The following is a 20,653-nucleotide window of genomic DNA, read 5'->3' as shown; positions in this document are numbered from 1 at the left end:
CCGATAGGCATGTTAACAACAATTATGGTTATTCTTAACATTTATTTCTCTGGTCTAACTTCTCCACCACAGTTAAAACTACACCAAGGAAGACCAAGATCTGAGAAATACCTCTATGCAGAGAGTTTCCATATGGCCTTGTGTACAATTTACTGCACAATGACGGATACAGAAAGGCTTTCACTGATGCACATGAACTTCTGTGGAATTCCTGTAAAATGGGGGATAACACTTTGCATAAACAAAGGCATAATAAATTAGCACATTTTAACAATCTTCCTCATACGGATAGCCAAAAAAGTCCAGTAAAATAAGGCTGAGAAACATTTGTATAGCATGTGCCTTTACAATAATTAGGATCTTATGGTTCATTTGACAGAAGAACTCCCTGCAGCAGAATCTCCATTCACAACCACAATTTGCTCAATTATCATATCTGATGGAATACAGATAACTGTTCTTTAGGGTATTAACTACGTTATCTTTCACCACACATGAAACCCATGGTTTTTAGAAGTAAGGAATATTTCTGATCATAAAGACTGGACAGTGAGTATTCCTGTTAGATTGCTTAGGTCTTTATCAATAATGTGCAATTGCATTTATTCTTTATGTGCTGTTCCCTAAATATCTGCTAGGCTGGAAAACCTTCTTCATGCATTTTTTTTTTTATTTCATTACATCTAGAGATGCAAACACAAAGATGTAAGGAACAATATACCATCCACCCTAATCAAATATAATTGAAATTAAAATGTAATTTTGTATGTGACTAGATAAATCCCAAGCAGACATTCTGCTTAAAACTTAAAGTTCTAATCCATACTAACTTCTTTTACACAAAACGTTACGTTTTGCTCTCCATCAGTTCAGGTATTCAGCACTGGCACTGTGTCATAGAACAAAGACAAAAATGAAAAGAGCCAGATACTTTAACAATTCACAGTATGCTTCAAGGACAGGTAGGTATCAATATTCCTTCCCCCTTTTTTGTGCAAGAAAGCCATATGAGAGTTCAGAGAACTCATGAACTGACATTATGTCTAAGCTTCTATGGCAGTCTACTGGCTGTACAATATGCAGAACAGAACATGCATCTGCTTTCTCAAAGCATTTTCTTCTCTAGATACAGAAATTTCAGCAAATGTCCTGGGCTGCTATTTCTGATTAAAGTGGAATAAATATTATCTCCCACAGAGATTATTCATTTTTTCTTTTTGCCTATGGACAAATGAACCTAAACAACCACCACAGAACGTGAGTTTTCCTGTTCCCATAACTCCTTGATTTTTGTTGTTACATATAGTATTCCATGCTCTGCAATGGGAACAATGCAAATACTTTTGCACTTGTTACCATCAGCTACAAACAGCTTTTGCTACTGTTATTTCACTAACCCTTAAGGTTCTGCAGTCAGTCTTCAAACTGGTTGTATTAGTGAAGTCTCAGGCTCTACCTACCTCCCATCACATGGCTTCACCAAATCGAACCAGATAGGAACTAGCTTGGCTATCCTTAAAGTTATAACCCGCATGCAAGAGGGGCTTAGGAAACCTCCAAGACACATCTGCCTTTCTAAAAACATTCCCACCAGCTCATCTCTCCTTTCTCAGGTTTTGCTCACAGCTCCACCAATAGTAGATTTTACATGTCTACATACGTCAGTGGAAGCAGGAATGGGATCATCATTGCCAATTCCATGCATAATACAGCAACACACTTCCACTTAAAAGGGAAAATTTTATTGGAAATGTTCCGCAGATACACTATTTCAGGCAAAATTGATGTTTTGCATGCAAGGTTCCCTTTGTGTCCCCTGTTTTTTTGTTTAAAAAAAAAAAAACAACACATCTTCACAAGTCAGTCCTCAACAGCCTCTCTTCTCCCTCTCCTCTCCCCTAAGTATTGCTATTTAATAGCAATTAAAAAAAAGATACTCTATTTAGCCTTACTTCACTTCTGGATTTTCCAGTCAAAAAATAGCTTATTTTTAAGGAACAGATAATGATTCCTATTACCTTCCCAGCATAACAAAGGATTCAGCAATTATATTTCTGCCTTGACAAGTAATAATTCATACTCATACCCAGAGTTTTACTTACTTGGTTTGCTCAAAAAAGGACGTAAATTTTTGTTATTGAAATTTGATCTTTTCCCCTCCTCAGAATTTATTTGGTCTCATATTGCTATTGAATGCAAAACAGCTGGACCAGAGAAAAAAAGGAGAGGGGGAGGGTGCTCCAATGGCCAGGATTAATTAATCAAAGGAAGAGGATGTAAATGCCTCCTAGTGGCAGGTTTGAAGCTTTGTATTTTGCTTCAGTTGATTCTTTAGCAAAATCTAGAAATAGACACAGGGCAGGGAAACGAGAAGCAAAAATGCAGAGGCTGCTCTTTACTTAGTATTGATTCTAGCTTCCTCCTATTCTTTTCCCGCACTCTTTCAAAATAAGGAAAGAAAAGGCACACCACATGACTCAAATTTAGACTTATTTCCATTTTAAAAGAAGATTCGCTCCTTTTTATTTGAATACTGTAAAGGCTGAATACTCAACTAACCCACTGTGTTCAGGTTACCCTGAGTGTTTCAGAGAGATTTGTTAAAGATATAAAATAACACAGCAAACAATGAAAAAGCTTGCTTTCCAACCATTTTTGTTGAAAGCTACTTTGTGTATGTTCCTATGCAACAAAAATTAAGTTTATGTGTAGGTGTTCCATGTTTTTACAAACTCTACACTCCTTAGTTGTTATAAGATTAAAACAATTTTCTCCCTCAGTAAATGCTTCCCTTGAAAACCACTGGAAGCACATAATTCATCTGTCCATTTATAGCTTCTATTTTCTTCTAGGCACTGAGAAACTGCTGATTGTGATTGTTGTTTTCCCTTTTAAGAAGCCAATGTTGAACAAGTGACAGATAAGACAATTTAATGTTTCAGTGACCATACAGATCAATTTTTCATTTATTCTGAAGTTTAAAAGAAAAAATAGATAAGCAACCAATGTACGATGGCAGGGATTTTGTTTAGCAAATTATTCTTCTATACCCAGAAAATTTAACAAGAACTCTCATTAAACCTGCAGGGAATTTTAAGGTAGCTTTAGTCCTAATATTTTCCAAAAAATGCATTCAAAGATTTTTCTCTTGAATCATTTTCTGCTCTACGGAATCTATCAGAAAGGCTTAGAGATACAGTACAAGTCTTCAGCTGTGAATAACAGGAAAAGAAAGAAAGAAAAGAAATGTATTACTGCAAGCTGCAGAAGATCTCAATAAAAAGAAAGAGAAGTGAAAAGGGAATATTGTGTAGTTTGTGTTGAATACAGGAATGGAAAAACCACACATATTTAGGGAGCTGTTCCTACAGAGAAGGTACGGGATTGGTATCACCTACTAGCACTTACCCCATTCAGTACAAGTCATTACAGGGTGACGGACAGCTGATTTGCTCTTTCCACCTACTTCATTTCTTCCTGATTTTTCTCTGTGTAGACTTCTGTTTTCTCTCCCTGCAGGACCCAAGCGTGCCATCTGACACGCAACCCTATTAAGCAAGCTAGTATTACAGCACTGTATGTGGGCTGGCAAAGTATGTGTACTCAGCATATTCACAACTAGGTCCTAGCTACAAGAGGCTGCACACTTCATACAGGTTCAAAGGTGAAGACACTAAACATTCGTGACATCTGTTGCTCTACATGCAAAAGACCCTCCTGGGGAAGGGAGAGGGCCTTAGATATCTGACATGGGTGTCCTTAGGAAGATTAAGGACTAAGCACACCTAACTCAGAATCTCCCTCTTTCCATTTATTCATAAAGAGACTAAACTTAGCTGTCATGACTGTTCACAACAGTATCTAACTCTGCTGTCAAATAAGATGGCACTCACAGGAAGTTATGCAGTCCTTATGCTATGATCCCATTCAAAAAACAAAAACCTTAAAGGGCAGTTAATCAGCTGTGAATAGTCAATAGTGACATCTAAATTGGTATCAATAAGTTTCAGTGTCATCAGCCCACTGAATGCATGCAAGAAATTTAAAACTTATCCCAGAAGTGATTTTACAGGAGCCCTAAAAAACTTTTTTCAGTTATATTCACAGTTCTTACTATCTTTGCAACTTTAAGCATCACTAAAAAAATGGAAGTTGAGATTCAAAAGCAATTCAGAAGCAATTGCAGGAAGCAATTCTAGAAATAAGCCTGTTCCTTTTTCATTGTTATTATTTTTATATATAACATGAATTCAACCAAAAATAGCAGGAAATTCCCATCTTGGTTCATTATGGGACAAAAGTCTTGCTGCTTTTGGGCTAAATCCTGCTCATTTTACTGATGTGGGGTAGATCTTTAATCCCAAAGTGGACATTTGTGAGAGTAATTCAGAACATGAGTCAACAAATACTCATTTTGCCCAAGTAGTAATTACAAGATTTTTCATTGACTTAACTACTAGTGTTCTGTTTAAAAACATTACAAGTCTTAAACCATATAAATAAGCTTAAACCATATTAATCAGTATGTTTCTGTGTAAGCTTTCCTAGTACAACATAATTACATCACTATCAGTAACCTGTAAATAACTTTTGCCTCTGGCAAATACTAAAAGCAGACTTTATTGCCTCATATACCACTCTTGACCACACCCTCTCTCTTAATTAATTGCCACAAAAGTTAATTAATTAGACAATATAGACTCTAATCATTTTGGAATTTGGTCTATGTTCAGCTAGAATATCCTCCTTCCTCAACAACTCCCCTAAAGTATAGATGAAAATTAACAGATCACTCTTGTTTTTCATTCTTATCTTTCCAGACACTCAAGATTAGGATGGGAATATCATAGACTGATTATTACAGATTTTTCCCATTCGACTCCTTCTTCAACAAAATGGATGTTTTTGTGGGCTTGGAAGACTTCAGCCTGTTTCAGTGTGGGCGTTGAAACATTTTAACCTATGGTCAAATTCACAGAGTCAAGCCGTATTGCACAAATATGAAATAAAATTATTTAGGTTGTAAATTTGAGTCTGTAAGGGAGTATCAATCATCTGCAAAGGAGTTACGTTGTTTTTAAGGGAGTATCAATCACTAGAAAAGTAGTTATATTGTTTTTGTGAAATGAGGGAAAGCAAAAGCATGCATCATGGAAAGAAAATGATATTAATATTCTGTTTCCATTCTTCTTTGCAAACTCAGAAACAGGTTACCATTCTTCTCAACCGTTAGATTAAGACCTATCAATTATCTTTTAAAGATCTCTTTACAGATAAGGACAGCTCAAGCCTCAACTGTCCATGCATACAATTGTTATAGCATTAATAGGCACTTTGAGCTGTTACTACATAAAATGGGATTCAGGATCTGGTCCAAAAACTGAATGGCACATGAACAGAAATTGACTTAAACTTTCTGGGATAGGAACAACCTAACTGTGCCAAAAAAAAAACAAAAAAACAAAAAAAAACAGGCTTAAGGCAAGGAGAATTCCAGAAGCTTAACTCAATGACAGTTTATTTCTGAACTATCACAACTGCATATCATATGCATAAGTATTTTATGAAGCAGCTTATCAACACAAAAGTTGTATTTCCAGTATTTTTAATTGTTTGTCTACAAGATATAGCCAGTCTGTAAAACTAGTCTGTGTATGGTTATAGAATGAAAGTGCCAATGAGAAACAATATGATAAATTGGTTTGACTAATCATTAAAACCTATCTAGTATGATCATTTTAGCTGCTTTCATTTAAGTCATTCCCTGAAGCTGCCAAGAGAGTTCAGGGACAGGTCGATCTTCTGTTCGCATCATGCAAGGATCAGGCAGATAAATCCAATCAGTTACCTGAGCATTCTTGCATTTAAATGTAATTATTCCCTGTTGTTTTAAAGCTTCCATCTGGAAGAGAGAAATCTGTTCCGCTTGTGACTTTTTCAGACCTCATGTCACAGTATTTAGCTTTAACAGATGGACTCTACCATCCGAGATTGAAATGAAAGACTGGAAAAAGTGGAACTATATATGATCATTAAGGCCCTAAATCATTGCTAACTGCAGGTCAGTGGATGAATCTTCCCTGGCTTCCTGGGTCATTGCTCTGGCCTCGCAGTTTGTTCCTGCCCTAAACTGCAAAATAATTAAGAAGGCTCTATTAGGAAGGTGACTGGAACTATCTTCCTCTCTCTAATGTGCAAGTTGGTGAGAGCAGGAAGGATTGCTAACGCACACTGTACCTCCAAGGTCATGACTATTCCTAATAGACAGCTATGGTCTAAAATAAGTACCAGTTCTGAGCCATTCTGAGATCCATCTTGTGGAGGTAGCAAATCCTAAGTGCTCTGAGCTGTAAAGATTTCTGCAAGAGAGTAGAATTTTTCCTGTTTGTGCAAGGCTTTTCTTCCTGCTTTTGGCTAGATTGAGTAAATCATATATAACAACTTTGTCCCAAATTCATATACAAAACACCCCAATAAAGGGGTTTCTTTTTTATTGGTGCAAAAAAAACAAAGCAAAACAAAAGCAGGAAAAATTACCACACAGTAACAAATAATGAAAGGACTTCTCAGAATAATATACACATGAACTAGCTAGTCACAACGGCAGGAGGCAACTAAACTTGCATAATGTGAATATTCAGCTAGGGCATGCAGTCCATGCTTTGAGAGAAAAAGGATGAAAAAAACACATTTCTGAGCCTAACAAATGGAGAGAAATTCAGAGCAAAGCCTGATTCTGTATCCTTGGTTCAGTTCACTTTTTCTACTTCATGAAGACTGACTACAAGGCAGGGTGCGTGGACTGATGTACACTGCAATTTAATACCAACAAAAAATGCTACACAGTTTAGAGTAGGCTACAACAGCATAATTTCTGTGCGGACTCCGAGAACTGTACAGAACTGAGGAAGAGGGTTTGTGCAGCAGCATTCTCCTCCCCACATATCCATTTTAAGATTCATGAATTATACATGCATTTTAGGGTACTGTATGTGCTGCAACATGTGGATACAATAAGATAGAGAGATAAAGACAGATTTCAGTAACTACCTTTAAAAAAAATAGCATTACCTTCCTGGTGTTCTGCATTTTGCTACCCTTTTCATAACTGAGTAACTTCTCATGACAACCTCATCTTTCTGCAACTGCACTTTAAGAGGTTTGTAGTGCGTGTTTGATGCGTATGTTTGTTCAGCAGATGATTTGTAGGTTATTAGGTGTACAGAAAGAAAATTTTTCAGAGTGCAACAGAAATCAGTTACCTACCCTTTTAGACATATATATTATGACAGCAGACACTAAGACCAACTACATATGAAGACAGTGGACAGCATGCAGAAAATGAGGATTTAAATTTGGTAATACCAATTTGGTAATTGCCTTTTTGATATTAGCAGGGCACATCTGCATCCTCATAATGCTCCCACTGGAACTATCCGGCAATAAGTCTGTATACTGTCATTGTCACAAACGTTCCAGTAATAGTAAATTCCACTGAAACAAGTCTAGAATTCTTTCAGAGTGCAGGAAATTAGTAATACAGAAATATCAAGCATTCTGCTCCATGCTCTTTGACTTCAGCTCAAAATATCCATGAAATAGCTCTACATTCATAATACAAGCAGCACTGCTTTTTCTGAAAAATTGTATCAAAAGAAAAAAACATCCCCTCTGAAAATTACTCTGTGGGTTTGTTATCCAGCCAGCAACTGCTCTGCGTGTCAAACTCTTTTTAGTGACAACGTAATGAAATTTGGATATATAGTAGATATCCAGAAAGCAGATCAGATAAGATAATGTGAATCATTATATTCTCCGGTTAAGTTTTCTTCTGAAAGAAATGCAAGTCCCACAATTACCTCTTTAATTCAATATTTACCTCTTTTGAAAGACAGGGGTATAATCTTAATGAACTGAATTAAAAAATAAAGTCTCCCAATTTGGAATATCTTGCTACCATGAGAATAGTGGTCCTCACTGAAAAAGGAATATTTAACAAAACATTGGAATGCAATTGCACTTCAAAAGTTCCTGCTCTCATAAAGCATAACTGCTTCTGGGCTGCCAGTTCCCATTTCCCGCTGTTCTATAGCTCCAACTTTTCTGAATTCAGTGAAACAGTACTTGCTTTCTCCAGAGCTGAATTTCTTTGAGATGTCTTTTGGATCAGGGATTAGGGGGAGAAAAAACAGTTTAACATCATTAATAAGAAAGGATGCAACTGTTCCTTATTATAGTCTTCCTGTTTAAAAAAAAAAAAAAATGCTATCATTACATTATGACTGCAGCTATCAGGTGATATAATTTCCTGTATTGTTTCCTGTCTTTAATACTACTGTGTGCTATTAACCAGTTGCTTATTATCACCCAACTGCTACTTTTTACCTTAGCAGCTGTTTCATTCCAGTAGTGGCCACAGCAATTCCTGCACATACTGACATTCAGATTATTTATGTAAATAGGGAACGGTTAAATTCATTTGCTTAAACAGAGAAGTCTAAAATCTAGTTATAAGATCTGAAAAAACAGAACCTCATCAAGGATGAAAATCTAAATTATTTCAATCTTGTATTACTTTGTGCCTTTACTTGTTATTTACACAATGGTCAGCAATGTGTTTACACTTTAGAAATAAAGGACGACTTTCTCAGGTAACAAACAAGCATAACTCAACTGAAGTTAAAGTGATATTGACTAACCAAGTCAAGATACGATCTATTAAAAAAAAAAAGCCAATGCTCCAATATGCCAATAGTCCAATTTTATAGTAGTCAGACGTCAAGACACCTAAGACCGGCCAACTACCAATCAAAAGCATGTTGCCACACAGGAAGATGGTCCATGTGCCACTAAGAAACAGGTGAGGTCAAGGGAAAACCTTATTTATCTTGGTTGGTTGGTTGTCTTTTTTTTTTTTTTTTGAGAAAACATTATTGTTACTATAGTAATGAAACAAAATTTTAAACACATTCTAGGCTTTTATATGTGATTGTGGCAACTTTTTACATTTTCAGGGTACCTCAAAGATGCTTTGATATAAGTATTTAATATACATTAATAATAAAGAACAAGTGTTCCACAGAGAAGTAAAAAGGATTTTATTTAGAGAAGCATCTGCACTTACTACCTCTCATCTCTTTTTATATTTGGACTGCTCAATGCCTGGTTTCTGGAACCAATGCTTTTTCTGCACCAGTGCCTAAGGTTTATTTGGGGAGGGGAGGGAGAAGGACTGCTAATGATCTCCCAGAGATAAATGAAATTGCTGATTTAGTCAAGCTCATTCTTGACCTTGACACAAGACGGGACAGGCAAAGGGAAGAGCTCAAAATAGAGCAAATGAAAGAAGATGATCAAACGAATGCTCAGGTCTGGCCAAGACCCCCCTACATTCAGCTAACACCTGGCTGAGTTAGAAAACATGACCAGCCCAACCTTCCTGTTGGAGCCGATTGAAGCTGTCAGCTCCCAGCTTGTCACCCACTGCATCAGGAGGCCCCTGGGCTGCCACAAGAGCCCTAATTAGGCAGAAATGGCACTTCGGCAACTGACCCGCCAGGACCTTTGGCAAAGCATTTAACATCATTAGTTAACATTTTTATTAAAAAAAGTGTGAATGTAAATGAACAGCCAATGCATTTCAATAGGGTTTGTCGGTGGCATTGCGCCCCCCCCCCCCCCAACTCTCCTAACCACACACACACTTTTTTGCATGAATAGTTCACTTGTTTTCCCTAAAGGGGGATGGGGATGTAGAGAATGTTTTTCCAAGAGAACTAGACATGTTCAAAGCAGAAGCAAGGTCTTAAACAATCAGACGCAAACTCTTGCCTTTTTGGGAGCGTGTTGGGCAGTGAACAAACAGAACTAAATGCAATCTTACCTGCAACATGCCTAAGGGGACATCTGAAAGGGAAAGTATGCATACCGCCCCCAGAATAAAGACATACACAATCACATATGCATATGATTGTTCTAAGTATTCCTTCTATATTTGTTACACGCAAAGAACAAGTACCTAATGCACTAAGTCTGCAACCCCTTTGCTGGGGCTATCAAATACTACAGAAATATAAAAAGATGCATGCCTAGGAACATACCATCCTCCTGTTTCCTTATCACTTCTTGAAATCATTGCATATTACTTCTGATAGAAGATCACCAAATATCACTCAGGCATATTACGAACTCTACTTAAAACAACAGCCACTACTAGCAACAATTTGTGCGTGAAAAGTTATTTATACTTGCAGATGAGTATGCAGCCTTGAGACAGTGTATTAATACTCATTTTTTTCTGCAGGTTCTTTACTGAAAAATTTCCATAATATATCAATCCCAACCAATCTCCAAAAATCTGTGTCAGGAGCTAAAAGCCACAAGAAAATGAACTAATCGAAAACACACATTTTGACAAAGAAATGGGCAGGGTTTGCAGGGATGTCCAGTCCCCAGATATTTTATTTCTATTTGCCATAAACATTTCCTAGTCCACACTCCTTTTATTTCCCTTCAACCCATTAGCTCTTTTTTCCTCTAATGCAAGCCACAAAATATAACACTGGGGCTATTCCCTTATCCAGATAAGGACTATGTTACTTTCGGTTTTGGAATTTCTTTCCTCGGTCTATAATAGCCATATGCTACCAGCAACACCTACATTTCCATCAAAGAAAAGATTTTCGCATTCGCTAGGAACTCACTCCATTACGTTCAAGCTGCACTGATTATCACTTATACACTCCAAAATAAAGTAGAAAAAGTAATAAAAGATTAAAACCGACCTTCCAGACAAGGTACTCACAATGAAGATGCTGGAGATCTCAGTTCATCAGGTGACTTCTGCAAACAAAGGAAAGTTACCTTCTCAGTTACCTTTCTCAGGTCCACATATAAGAAACTGACACAACAGTATTGTCATTTTCTCACACACTAGCACACCCAGAGGTCCTGGCTCCTGAGTGCTTTGAAGCCACATAAACATCATATCTGGAGAAAACTTGGCTATGCACCTTTCCCTTCTATGTCCAGTTTGTTAAATAAGCAAGCTTTCCTCCTCAACCCTGACCTGACTAGAAAGGGAGAAACACTGCACTTTAATTAATCTCCTGACTCAGAAAACTAGAAGACCATGTCTTCAGAGTACATCAGGCAGCTTACAACACTCCTGCTCTGAGACTGAGATTCAGCAAGGTTTGTATCCAAAAAGCCAGACTAAGGATATAGCAGGGGATACTTGTACCTAATAGTGCAGTGCAATAGTGCAACCATTATTACTCTTTGGTTTCTTTTCAGAAAAATTTCTCTTATCTTCTGTTTGTGCTCTGCCTATCATCAAAAGGTCTGACTGGGAGTTTAGGCCCTCTGCACTAAAAAAAAAAAAAAAAAAAGAATACATACACAGTAACAAGATTTGCACATCCAAAGATAAGAAATGTTCCACAGGTAGGTGGCACACATGAATACAGTCACATACACAAGGACTGTTCACTGCACGGGTAGAACTCTCTCCTTTGTAAATGTTTTTGGGATCTACAGCTTATGTCATGTAACCCTCTTACCACATGTGTAGGTACACAAACAAGTGCATTCATTTTTTTTTAAAACAAGTATTTGTAGCCTTCAAGGCCACTCTAGAAACATTAAAACAATATAGACTTCTAAATATAGATTTCTAAAGCACAGAAGTCTAGAAATCCCTGTATGTATCCTGGCTTGATCTCTGACTTACCTGTCAGAGCAAGCAAGCAGCTAGTTTCAGCCAACATTCAAATCACTGGTAAACAGTGAATTCATGAAAACAAATCTCACGTCTTCCTTTCTAGAGCAGAAACATCAAGAGATAAATATTAAAAAACGTACTTGCTGACAATAATCAATGGGGATGATAACTTGCCTATCCTAATGATGCAGTTACATAAAAGTTATTAGTTTAAAAGCTTTACTAGGCAAAAAGAATAAATGTTCTTAATGAATTGTCAAAAAAGCTGAACCATCCAGGGCTCAGAAAGACGGTAACAGTAAGATGTCTGTATCTGATCCCTTTTCCCATCATACAACTGTTCTCCAGCCTAGTTCTTCAGTGTGGCTTCCCCTCTCCCCCTAGGATCAAGAGGGGCGAGTGAAGGGAAGGAGAGGTGACAGCTTATTGAAAAGCTCATGCTTCCCTGCCTAATTTTGGCACATTTTTTTGCAAGTGCCTCCCACTATAGCCACAATAGGCTTTGGGAGGGGAGGATTCAGACCTGTCAGCAGCTACAGGAGGCAACTCCACAGCTTTGTCTTACAGGCTAACTTCATTGTCTGCTGTTTTGAACCCTGCAGCATAGGCACCTGTTAATGAGATGAGCCCCTTTTTCTCTGTTTGTTTCTTCTTCTGTTTCTCTTGCCTTTCTATAACGATTTAACTTGATCATATTGGTTGGTTCCTTTCTAGTGGGGATTGCTCCAATGATCAGATAACATAATTGCCTGCAGAATACTGCTCAGCAACAACTATTACTTCCTTGCCTGAAAATGTCAGAGCAATTGAAAGCTCTTAGTGAAGTTCAAGAACAAGGAGGCAAAAAGCAGCAGCTCCTATATATGGGTGTACCAGTGTCTATATAGCAAGTTTACTGTGGTCAGCACTCTTGGAGTGTGATCTTACTTTATGAGCATCACTTTCAGCATATTTTCCATTTGCAGGACTTTTTTAAAAAGCTAAAGAACAAAAACGCACATGCCGATTCACATAAGGAAGTATTATTCTCAATTGCTTTGGATTTATATGTCATTTACTTCAGCTTTGAAAGACAATATTGTACTATTGCCTCCGTTTTCCATTTTCCCCATTTCCTACTTTGTTTTTTTATTTTGTTTTTTAAGAAACAATTTTGTTTGAAGGTATCACCTTAAAATGTTGTCTATGTGCAGGAAAATGCTTAGGGAAAGCCTGCAGTGACTTGGAGAAGTGGGTGGAGTTACCGAATAGTGGCACAAGCGTTATACCCTTCAAATCAGTCACTCACTAGCAACAGTGATTTACCAAATACTCAAACAAGACCATGTTTTGTGTAACTCTGCTCAGTAGTTTCATGAAGTGATAGTTTATAGGAAAACGCTATACCAAAATCTGAAACTCATGCTGTCACTAATAACAGACACACCATGATATTATGCACTGTTGAGCAATATAGGAGTGCACCCCAAGATTTCATGCTTTTTAATCAGTAAAGTATGTGGGCCCTAGAGATCTTGCAAGAAAAAAGAAGCTTAAAATCTACGATCTCAATTTATCTGACAGCACATATAAGAAAGAAAAAGCCCACACTTCTAAAAATTCACTCAGAGCAAAATCAGAAAGAAAATGCACAAAATTCCCCTCCTTCTCATTTTGCAAATCCAATCTTTTTTCGTACTACATATGTACGTACACTGTCACTGACAATACATCATCACAAGCTCGTAACTGTTAAATCTTTTTACCACAAATTCTATAAAGGATGAATAGCTGTTAGAAGCTGCTTAAAGATTTTGGAAAATGCAGGTGAGCTGGATCAACAAGCTAAGCTCACACGAAAGCTGAAAGTCCACCGAAAAGCCTTGTGAGGGTAATGTTTCTGTTGGATGACGCAACGCTCTACAGTAATGAAATAAAGAGGATTCAGCAGAAGTCTGCAGTATACTTTCCTCCCATAATTTATTTTCACGGATATGGTTTAAAAACTCAGTATTGCAATAGGCTCTACTTTTAAAATACACAATCCCACAACCCGTGTGTCACTAACAGAGGGCAGAATTTCTATCTAAAACTTCACCATGAAGAACTGTGACACAGGTAACATGAGAACAACTGATTTTACTTTGTGTCTGAAGCTCAGGCTAGTAAGACTGACTCTAGAGCCCTTGACAAAACCCTCACACTTCTGGAGAAAAGCTGGAAGTGGTAATTGCTATTGATGCTTGTCCTGAAAAAATATGGCCTTTGTATGAACTCCCATTACAGGCCAGGCTGGTGCAGTAGTTCACAAACACTTCATGGTAGTACTGAGAAAACTACCATGTATAATTAGGAAACAGAAGAGAAAAACTCTACTATGTTCTGACAAGCAGCCAGGGAACGCAAGATGTTCCCGTGCTCTGCTTCTCACCTGTTATAGCCAATGATCACAGGAGAAATAAGCAAGTGCTAAAACTAACATACAACACTGCTAATTGAAAACTATGTTGTTTATTAAGATATTTTGCTGCAAGCAGGCGTAGATTAATCTCAGTTAAACTCCTAAGAGAAAAAAAATTCTTATCTTGTAGATCATACACAGAAACAATGCAGTGCCTGTTATATACAGGAGGTCAGAGTAGATCATCTGATAGTCCTTTGAGGGTTTAAGCTCACAGTAATACAAATGCTAAGATTTCATTTAACTTTAAAATAGAATAGTAACGCTAAGCACTTTTCAAAACAATTACATGGTGCTATGCATTTACTGACAGCTTGCACCGCCAGAGTGCTCTAGCTTGTGTGTGTTGGACTGCTTTCCCCATCCCCTGAATGGAGCAGGTATCTAAGTGTTACTAAACTGGCACAATCTGTTTCTTAAAGGTTTTACATTACTCCAATAAATACAGTTATGTACTTTTGGTACTAATTTTGGCCTGATCACTAAACATCAATAGCTGGCAATAAATACATCCTTGCTTTGCTGTCTGAAGAGACTGGGTGATTATTATGATAGGTATTTAGACACATTAGATATGCTGATTGCTTTCTGGTTGAACCTTGACAGGTTTTACATGCTGTTCTTTTCACTGCTCTAGATACTTTTCACAAAGCATACTACTGAAGATGCACTATATTCCTGCGGTTCTAGAAGTTTTCTATAAACCATGCTTTACGTCAATTCCTCTTCTCATGTTGCTTTCAGTAGTAATTTGTAAGAAATGAAGAGTAGAAAACAGTAGTCCTATACCATAGTTAAAGGTACATTGCAATCAGTGAAATATACACTGAGTCTGTAATACTTTCAGTGGATTACATGTACTCTTTTTTTTTAAATAAATAAAAGAAATCCTGACAGAAATTTAGAGCCTGACCCTGAATTCTGTTCTCAAGCATAATCCCAACTATGCTCCACCAAACCATAATCTTTCTTATACTAGTATAATCAAATACACCGTGTTTTCACTGATGCAGTTTACAACATAGTATAGCTAGTTTGAAAGCCATCTGCTTTCCCTTCTAGAAATCTGAAATACCAGTTTAATATTAATAGCATTTTCTTCTAACAGTCATGATGTTAATAAGTAAAATTAACTTGTTACAGTTTTAATCATTATGTAGAACTAAAAACATTTTGCAAAACAAGTTACTTTCAGAAGTAAAAAAATCCCTATATTTGCCCAAATATATCTGATTCTTGAAAACTGGTTATCCATGCTTAAGCTGGAAAATGAAAGGAGGTACCTAAAAACAATCCTAGCACCTTTCGGGCAAATGCATCATGCCTGACAATTTCTCAGACAGTAACATCTTTTCCAAAACACTGCAAACCCATCAAATTGACTTTATGTTCCCAGACCTCTTTAATTTCAAGTCATTTTGTAAGAAATGCTGTGGATTTACAAGTCTTACTTTTATTGGAAGCCGAAGATGTTCAAGCTCAGAGGAACTACTTAAATCTTGTTTATGGCAATAAATAGGATCAAAGTAACTATAAGTGTACACCACTTTCATATGCTAAATTTTGTTTCTTGCGCAAAAATAGTGGCAACAGGAGGCAAGTTTGTTGAAAATTAAGGTGTTTTTGTATTAAATAAATTTGAATTACCACCATAGAAAAAATGAAGTCAGTTATAAACTCATATGATCCTATGTGCTTATCCCAGAATGATAGTCAGGCTTTTGCTCCAGATGGTGCAATAGTGTTTGTGACATCCACTTTGAACTGCGATCTAGTTATGTGCCAAGTAGGAGAGTCCATTATTCACAGCATCAATGCTGAGGAAAGAAGGTTAAAAGTTCAAGACATGCCCCAAGTGATTAGGGTTGTAAAAATCAGGAAATATACCATGGGAAAAAAAATGCCATTCTTCATTTTCTTCCATACTCAATTTATCCCAAAAACTATGTTTAAGGAAAAAAACAAGAAACAAAAACCAAAAAACACATAGAATGCAGGGAAAGCCCCAATTCTGTATAGCAATATGAAAATTACCTTTTTATTTGAGTTCTCTAAAGCCCTCTGCTACCAGCTTCACTTTTCCTGGAAAGAAATAGAAAAGCTTTTTTTAAGAAAACTGTCAGCAAGTTACAAGACTTGAGAACTGAAATAACACTTTTTCTCACTTATTGTGATATTCACTTCAACTATTATGTACTTGTAAGTAACTCTGATTTCTAACTTTATTTTTTATGTACTGCATGTATCACCAGTTCATCTGCAGTAGTCAGGCTTCACTGCTTAGTAATGTAAGCCTTTGATCTGCTAACCAGTAACAGACAAACCTACACATTGCTTCCAATCATCCCAAAAGTTTCTGTATGTAGATCTGCAAGTGCTGCTTCTCAAATAGCCCAGCATGTCAACTAAAAGTCATATGGTAGTTTTCTACATAAAAATAAGTCCTTTTTCTCAAGGTAATGTTGTGTAAAATTTAGGGGATTTCTAACCCACTCCAAAAGAAAAGAGGAAGACCCAAAGCCCAAAGGATCAAGCCGAAAAAATTCTAATAAAAAAAAAAAAAGAAGCAGCAAAATTCTTCACAGTGAGAGCAATGAATGCAAAGATTTACGAAATGAGGTCTTTTAGAAGTCAGAATCTTTAAAAAACAATTAAATCGTACTTTTCATTAAGGTATCTCATTTCAAGAAACTGGGGTCAGGAATGTAAGAGAAAATAATTCCTCTCCAACAAACTCAACTTTTTATTGTTACTTTTTATGACTTCTGTCATACTGTAAGTTCAAACTGGAACATCCAAGAAGATCATTCTGACTATAAGAAAGATGACAAACAGGAATAAATGACATTGATTTATGTAAAAATATGATTTTCTTAGGAAGTAATTATCCAGTCGCAGAATTAATGAATTTAAGCATATGTTCCTGCTTTTCTACCACTCTGTTCACCATTTAATTTCATTGCTGGTTTCTATAAATTAAAGACGTATTATGGTCACCTTGCCATAGCATCTCTGAAATTATATCAATGCCTCATACACAGTAACTGATGTATGAGCACACATTTTTATTTTCTTATCTAGGAAAATATTTGACACGAATTCCACAAGGCCATTTAACATTCACACTCTGTAGATATTCATTAGTGCATTAATATTTCAGAGTAAAATATTGACAAAAGTCATTATAAACTATCATGGCAACGAACCCTGCAATAGGTAGCCTTCAATAAGGCCTTAATGTTCAGAGCAGTTAGTTTAAAACGTGCGCACAAAGGAATCACGTAGTAAACCTCTGCTACCCTAAACTGAAACTACTACACCACTTTTCAATAACTTGCGTTACATAAAAAAATTTACATGTTTGAAAACCCACAAGCTTTAAAGAAATTTGAGGGCAATCTTATGTAAACTCAACAATCATCTCAAAAACTAGATTTTAAATATTGTCCGTTCCAAATAATCTTTAGAACGAGAATGACAAATTAAAGCCTATCAGCTCTCACAATTTAGTTCTGCTGCCTCTGGAGAAGTCTAGGCTCACCCTCACGCAGCAGGAGCTGAACAGACCCACAGGAAGAATCCTCAAACTTATGGAGAAATTAGTACCAAAAAAACATTCAACTTGAAATAACCATTGGAACAGAGAATGATTACTCAAAGAAAATGAATTCTTGTATGACTATCATGGTAATTAATACAGTAACACTAGAGGAAAAAAAAAAAAACAAATTGTTACTATAAATTTCCAAATCCCCAAATTCTTGGAAAGTTTTCATCCAGACTCAAAGCCCAATTTAAATTTTATGCTTGGCTGTGCCCTATAACCAAAGTTTTTGTTTAGTCTTGCACATGAAACCAAATTTAACTTTATTACTGAAGTTTGTCCTTCCCAGAATACAGGCTATTAAGAATTAAAAGAAACACTAGAAAAATATTATTAGGTGTACAAAGAAAAATCTTAAAAGCCTTTCTTATTCAAGAGGCTAGAATGCCTCAAAAGTGGCAATGTTCTTGCATATGAGTATTGGCACTACCAGACTAAAGAGGTAATCCTGATTTCATTGGAAATGTTATGCAGTTTCTATGTTCTCATACTTGATTTCAAAGAAGACCCTGTTAGTAGAATAAGCACACAATATTCATCTGTGAAATCCTACAAGAACACAGATGGCAGTGAGACCAAGATCTTAATTGAATTAAGGGGCAAGTTTACAGCAACATTTTAGAATAGCAAAAAGCAAACTCTTTATGCAATGCTTAAGCATGCCACATTACATCTGGTTTCAGAGTGCACCAATATATCATGATGATTAGCATCGCATATAGATACTGAAGTGAGATAGAATCTGGGCGGGGGGTGGAGGGGGCAGGAGGAATCAGCTATTCCTCCTTTACAATATTGTTTTTCCTGACAAGATTTATAGCGAAGACAAAAGGTAATAAAAATTTATGTATAGCTGCTCTAGAAAGAAATACAAAAATGATTTCTCTATCCACCCAAAGTACTATATGATTTGAAATACTTCTGTGGATAATCTGCTGGAAAGATATCAAAATACGGTGTTACTGCACAAGTAAGTGCTGATGGCAAGCTTAGAGTATTTGTGCTTCCGTACCTACTAAATTTACACGTTAAGTTTATATAACTCTGAGCCATCTCCACTGCTTAAAAGCAAAAAACTACCATAAGGCATTGTTTGTACCTGTTCATTTCTCAAAGGACAGATTCACACCATTCATGTGCTTTTTCCTCACTGGTTCCTTGGGACTTGCTACATATGTTTTGATTAGTGAGTTTTTAATTACACTTTAGCCTGTTAGCATTATGGGGCCAATAAAACTAAGAGAAATAGAACTAAACTCTTTTCATTCAACATAACTGTTAACTAGATTCCAATTAATTACACTCACACAAGCCTAATGAAGATAATGGGGTTGCAGAGAGTTCACTGATGGCATGAAATGGCTTGCAGTACCCTAACCTTAATCAGTTAACTACTTCATAATAGGTAGGATCACAGGATAAGTCATCCTCTTTCTATATACTTACAATTACTATTACTGCTAATGGAAATTACATGGCCATATAGGTAATTCACATAACACTCATTTTACCACAAGCCAAAAGTGATAAATATTCAAGGGGAATTCCTACAAATCTTACTAGTATTTCAAATAGGTTCTTAAAAAAAAATATAAAAGTATCAAACTGAGTATTAATCTCTTTCAATTCACTGTTTTCCTATAATTGTCTAGAGAAATCTGATAATTTCCTTCCCCAAACTGCTGATCGATACCCATAAGGCAAATGAGCCTGTTTCTCCACAATGCATTTTGTTTACAACCTGCTAAAAGGCAAAAGGTAGAAAATTGAGTTAAAGGCAACTGGAAGTTATCAAGCTGCATAACCTAGTCAAATGATGCTGTCAGAGTGCCCTATTAGAACCATCACCTTGAGAAGCACAGGAGGATTATAACAACTTTCAGTGCTCTGGGCCAAACATGCAGCTACCACACAGATTTGAAAAAACCCCTCACTTTTTCCATCTCGCTGACTGACTCTGCAAGCCCCTTCCTGAACAGGAAAATACCCAGAGAAGCAGCACCCCACCTTATTAAACTGTTCTGAACTAGGAAAATCTAACTAGATTTTCTATTTGCACTCTTTTTTAAGGAAAGGGTAGTGTCAGTTTAGAAACTTCTTCAGAGATGACTGTAAGAAGGGGGTTTAGCTCTCTGGAGAGGTACCATACCATTTCTGAAGGATGTGAAAGGAAAAGAAAATGATTCAGTAGGGATTTTTCTTCATTATCACCCAACCTAGAGAAGTGAACATACAATGAGTAAAGGTCTACACATATTGATTTTAGAGCCGAGGAAGTGTGCAGCTAACAGCTTTTTAAGTATCTCTATTTTCAGTTACTTCAACAAAATTACCAATGAACAGCGTAACAAAGTGAAAGTTTTTGTAGGAAATTGCAGACTAAAAATGATCATTTGGGTTGTGAAACGTTTCTTTTCATTGAAAGCAAAGGCCTTTTAAATGCAGAAGCAGAGTTACTGGGGCATTTTGTAGCTTTATCCTCACTAGACATTTCACAAACCATAATCTGTCTCCCTTTCAGGATGACAATCTTACACAATTTTGCTGTTCAGAGACTTTTACAACTGAACAGCATCTGCTTTAGGCATTCTGACTCTGAGGACCGCAACCGGCCTCTGAGGACAGAGCAGAGGCTGCGTGTATCAAACAAACCAACGAAAACCTGAAAAAAAAAAAAAAAAAACCCTGATTCCTCTAACCAAGCTAAGCTCAGTAACAAACCCACTTACAGTAAGGGCAAGCGCAGGATATTCGTTAACGTTTCAGCCCGAACAAAGCACTATTCCCTGAGCAGCCCCCAGAGCACCCCAAACGCCACCGCCACCCGCCTTGCGGGGACCCACCAGCCTGAGAGGCAGGCGGCCGTTGGCGGTTAACGGCCGTCGCC

General features: G+C 36.9%; 1 long non-coding RNA gene across 1 annotated transcript; it reads right to left on the bottom strand.

Moving 5' to 3' along the window:
• Window positions 1-151: 151 nt before the first annotated feature.
• LOC138067923 (uncharacterized) lies at window positions 152-20,615 on the bottom strand. Its single transcript, XR_011142393.1, has 5 exons — window positions 20,496-20,615; window positions 16,197-16,244; window positions 11,732-11,821; window positions 10,805-10,842; window positions 152-211 (listed from the first exon to the last, which is right to left on the bottom strand). It is a non-coding gene; the product is annotated as an uncharacterized lncRNA (long non-coding RNA).
• Between the last annotated feature and the right edge of the window lie 38 nt (window positions 20,616-20,653).

The sequence above is a fragment of the Struthio camelus genome, chromosome 7 (assembly GCF_040807025.1).
Source record: "Struthio camelus isolate bStrCam1 chromosome 7, bStrCam1.hap1, whole genome shotgun sequence".
Classification (NCBI taxonomy): Eukaryota; Metazoa; Chordata; class Aves; order Struthioniformes; family Struthionidae; genus Struthio; species Struthio camelus.
Note: the sequence above shows the minus strand (reverse complement) of the source record. Positions and strands in the feature narration are given on the sequence as shown.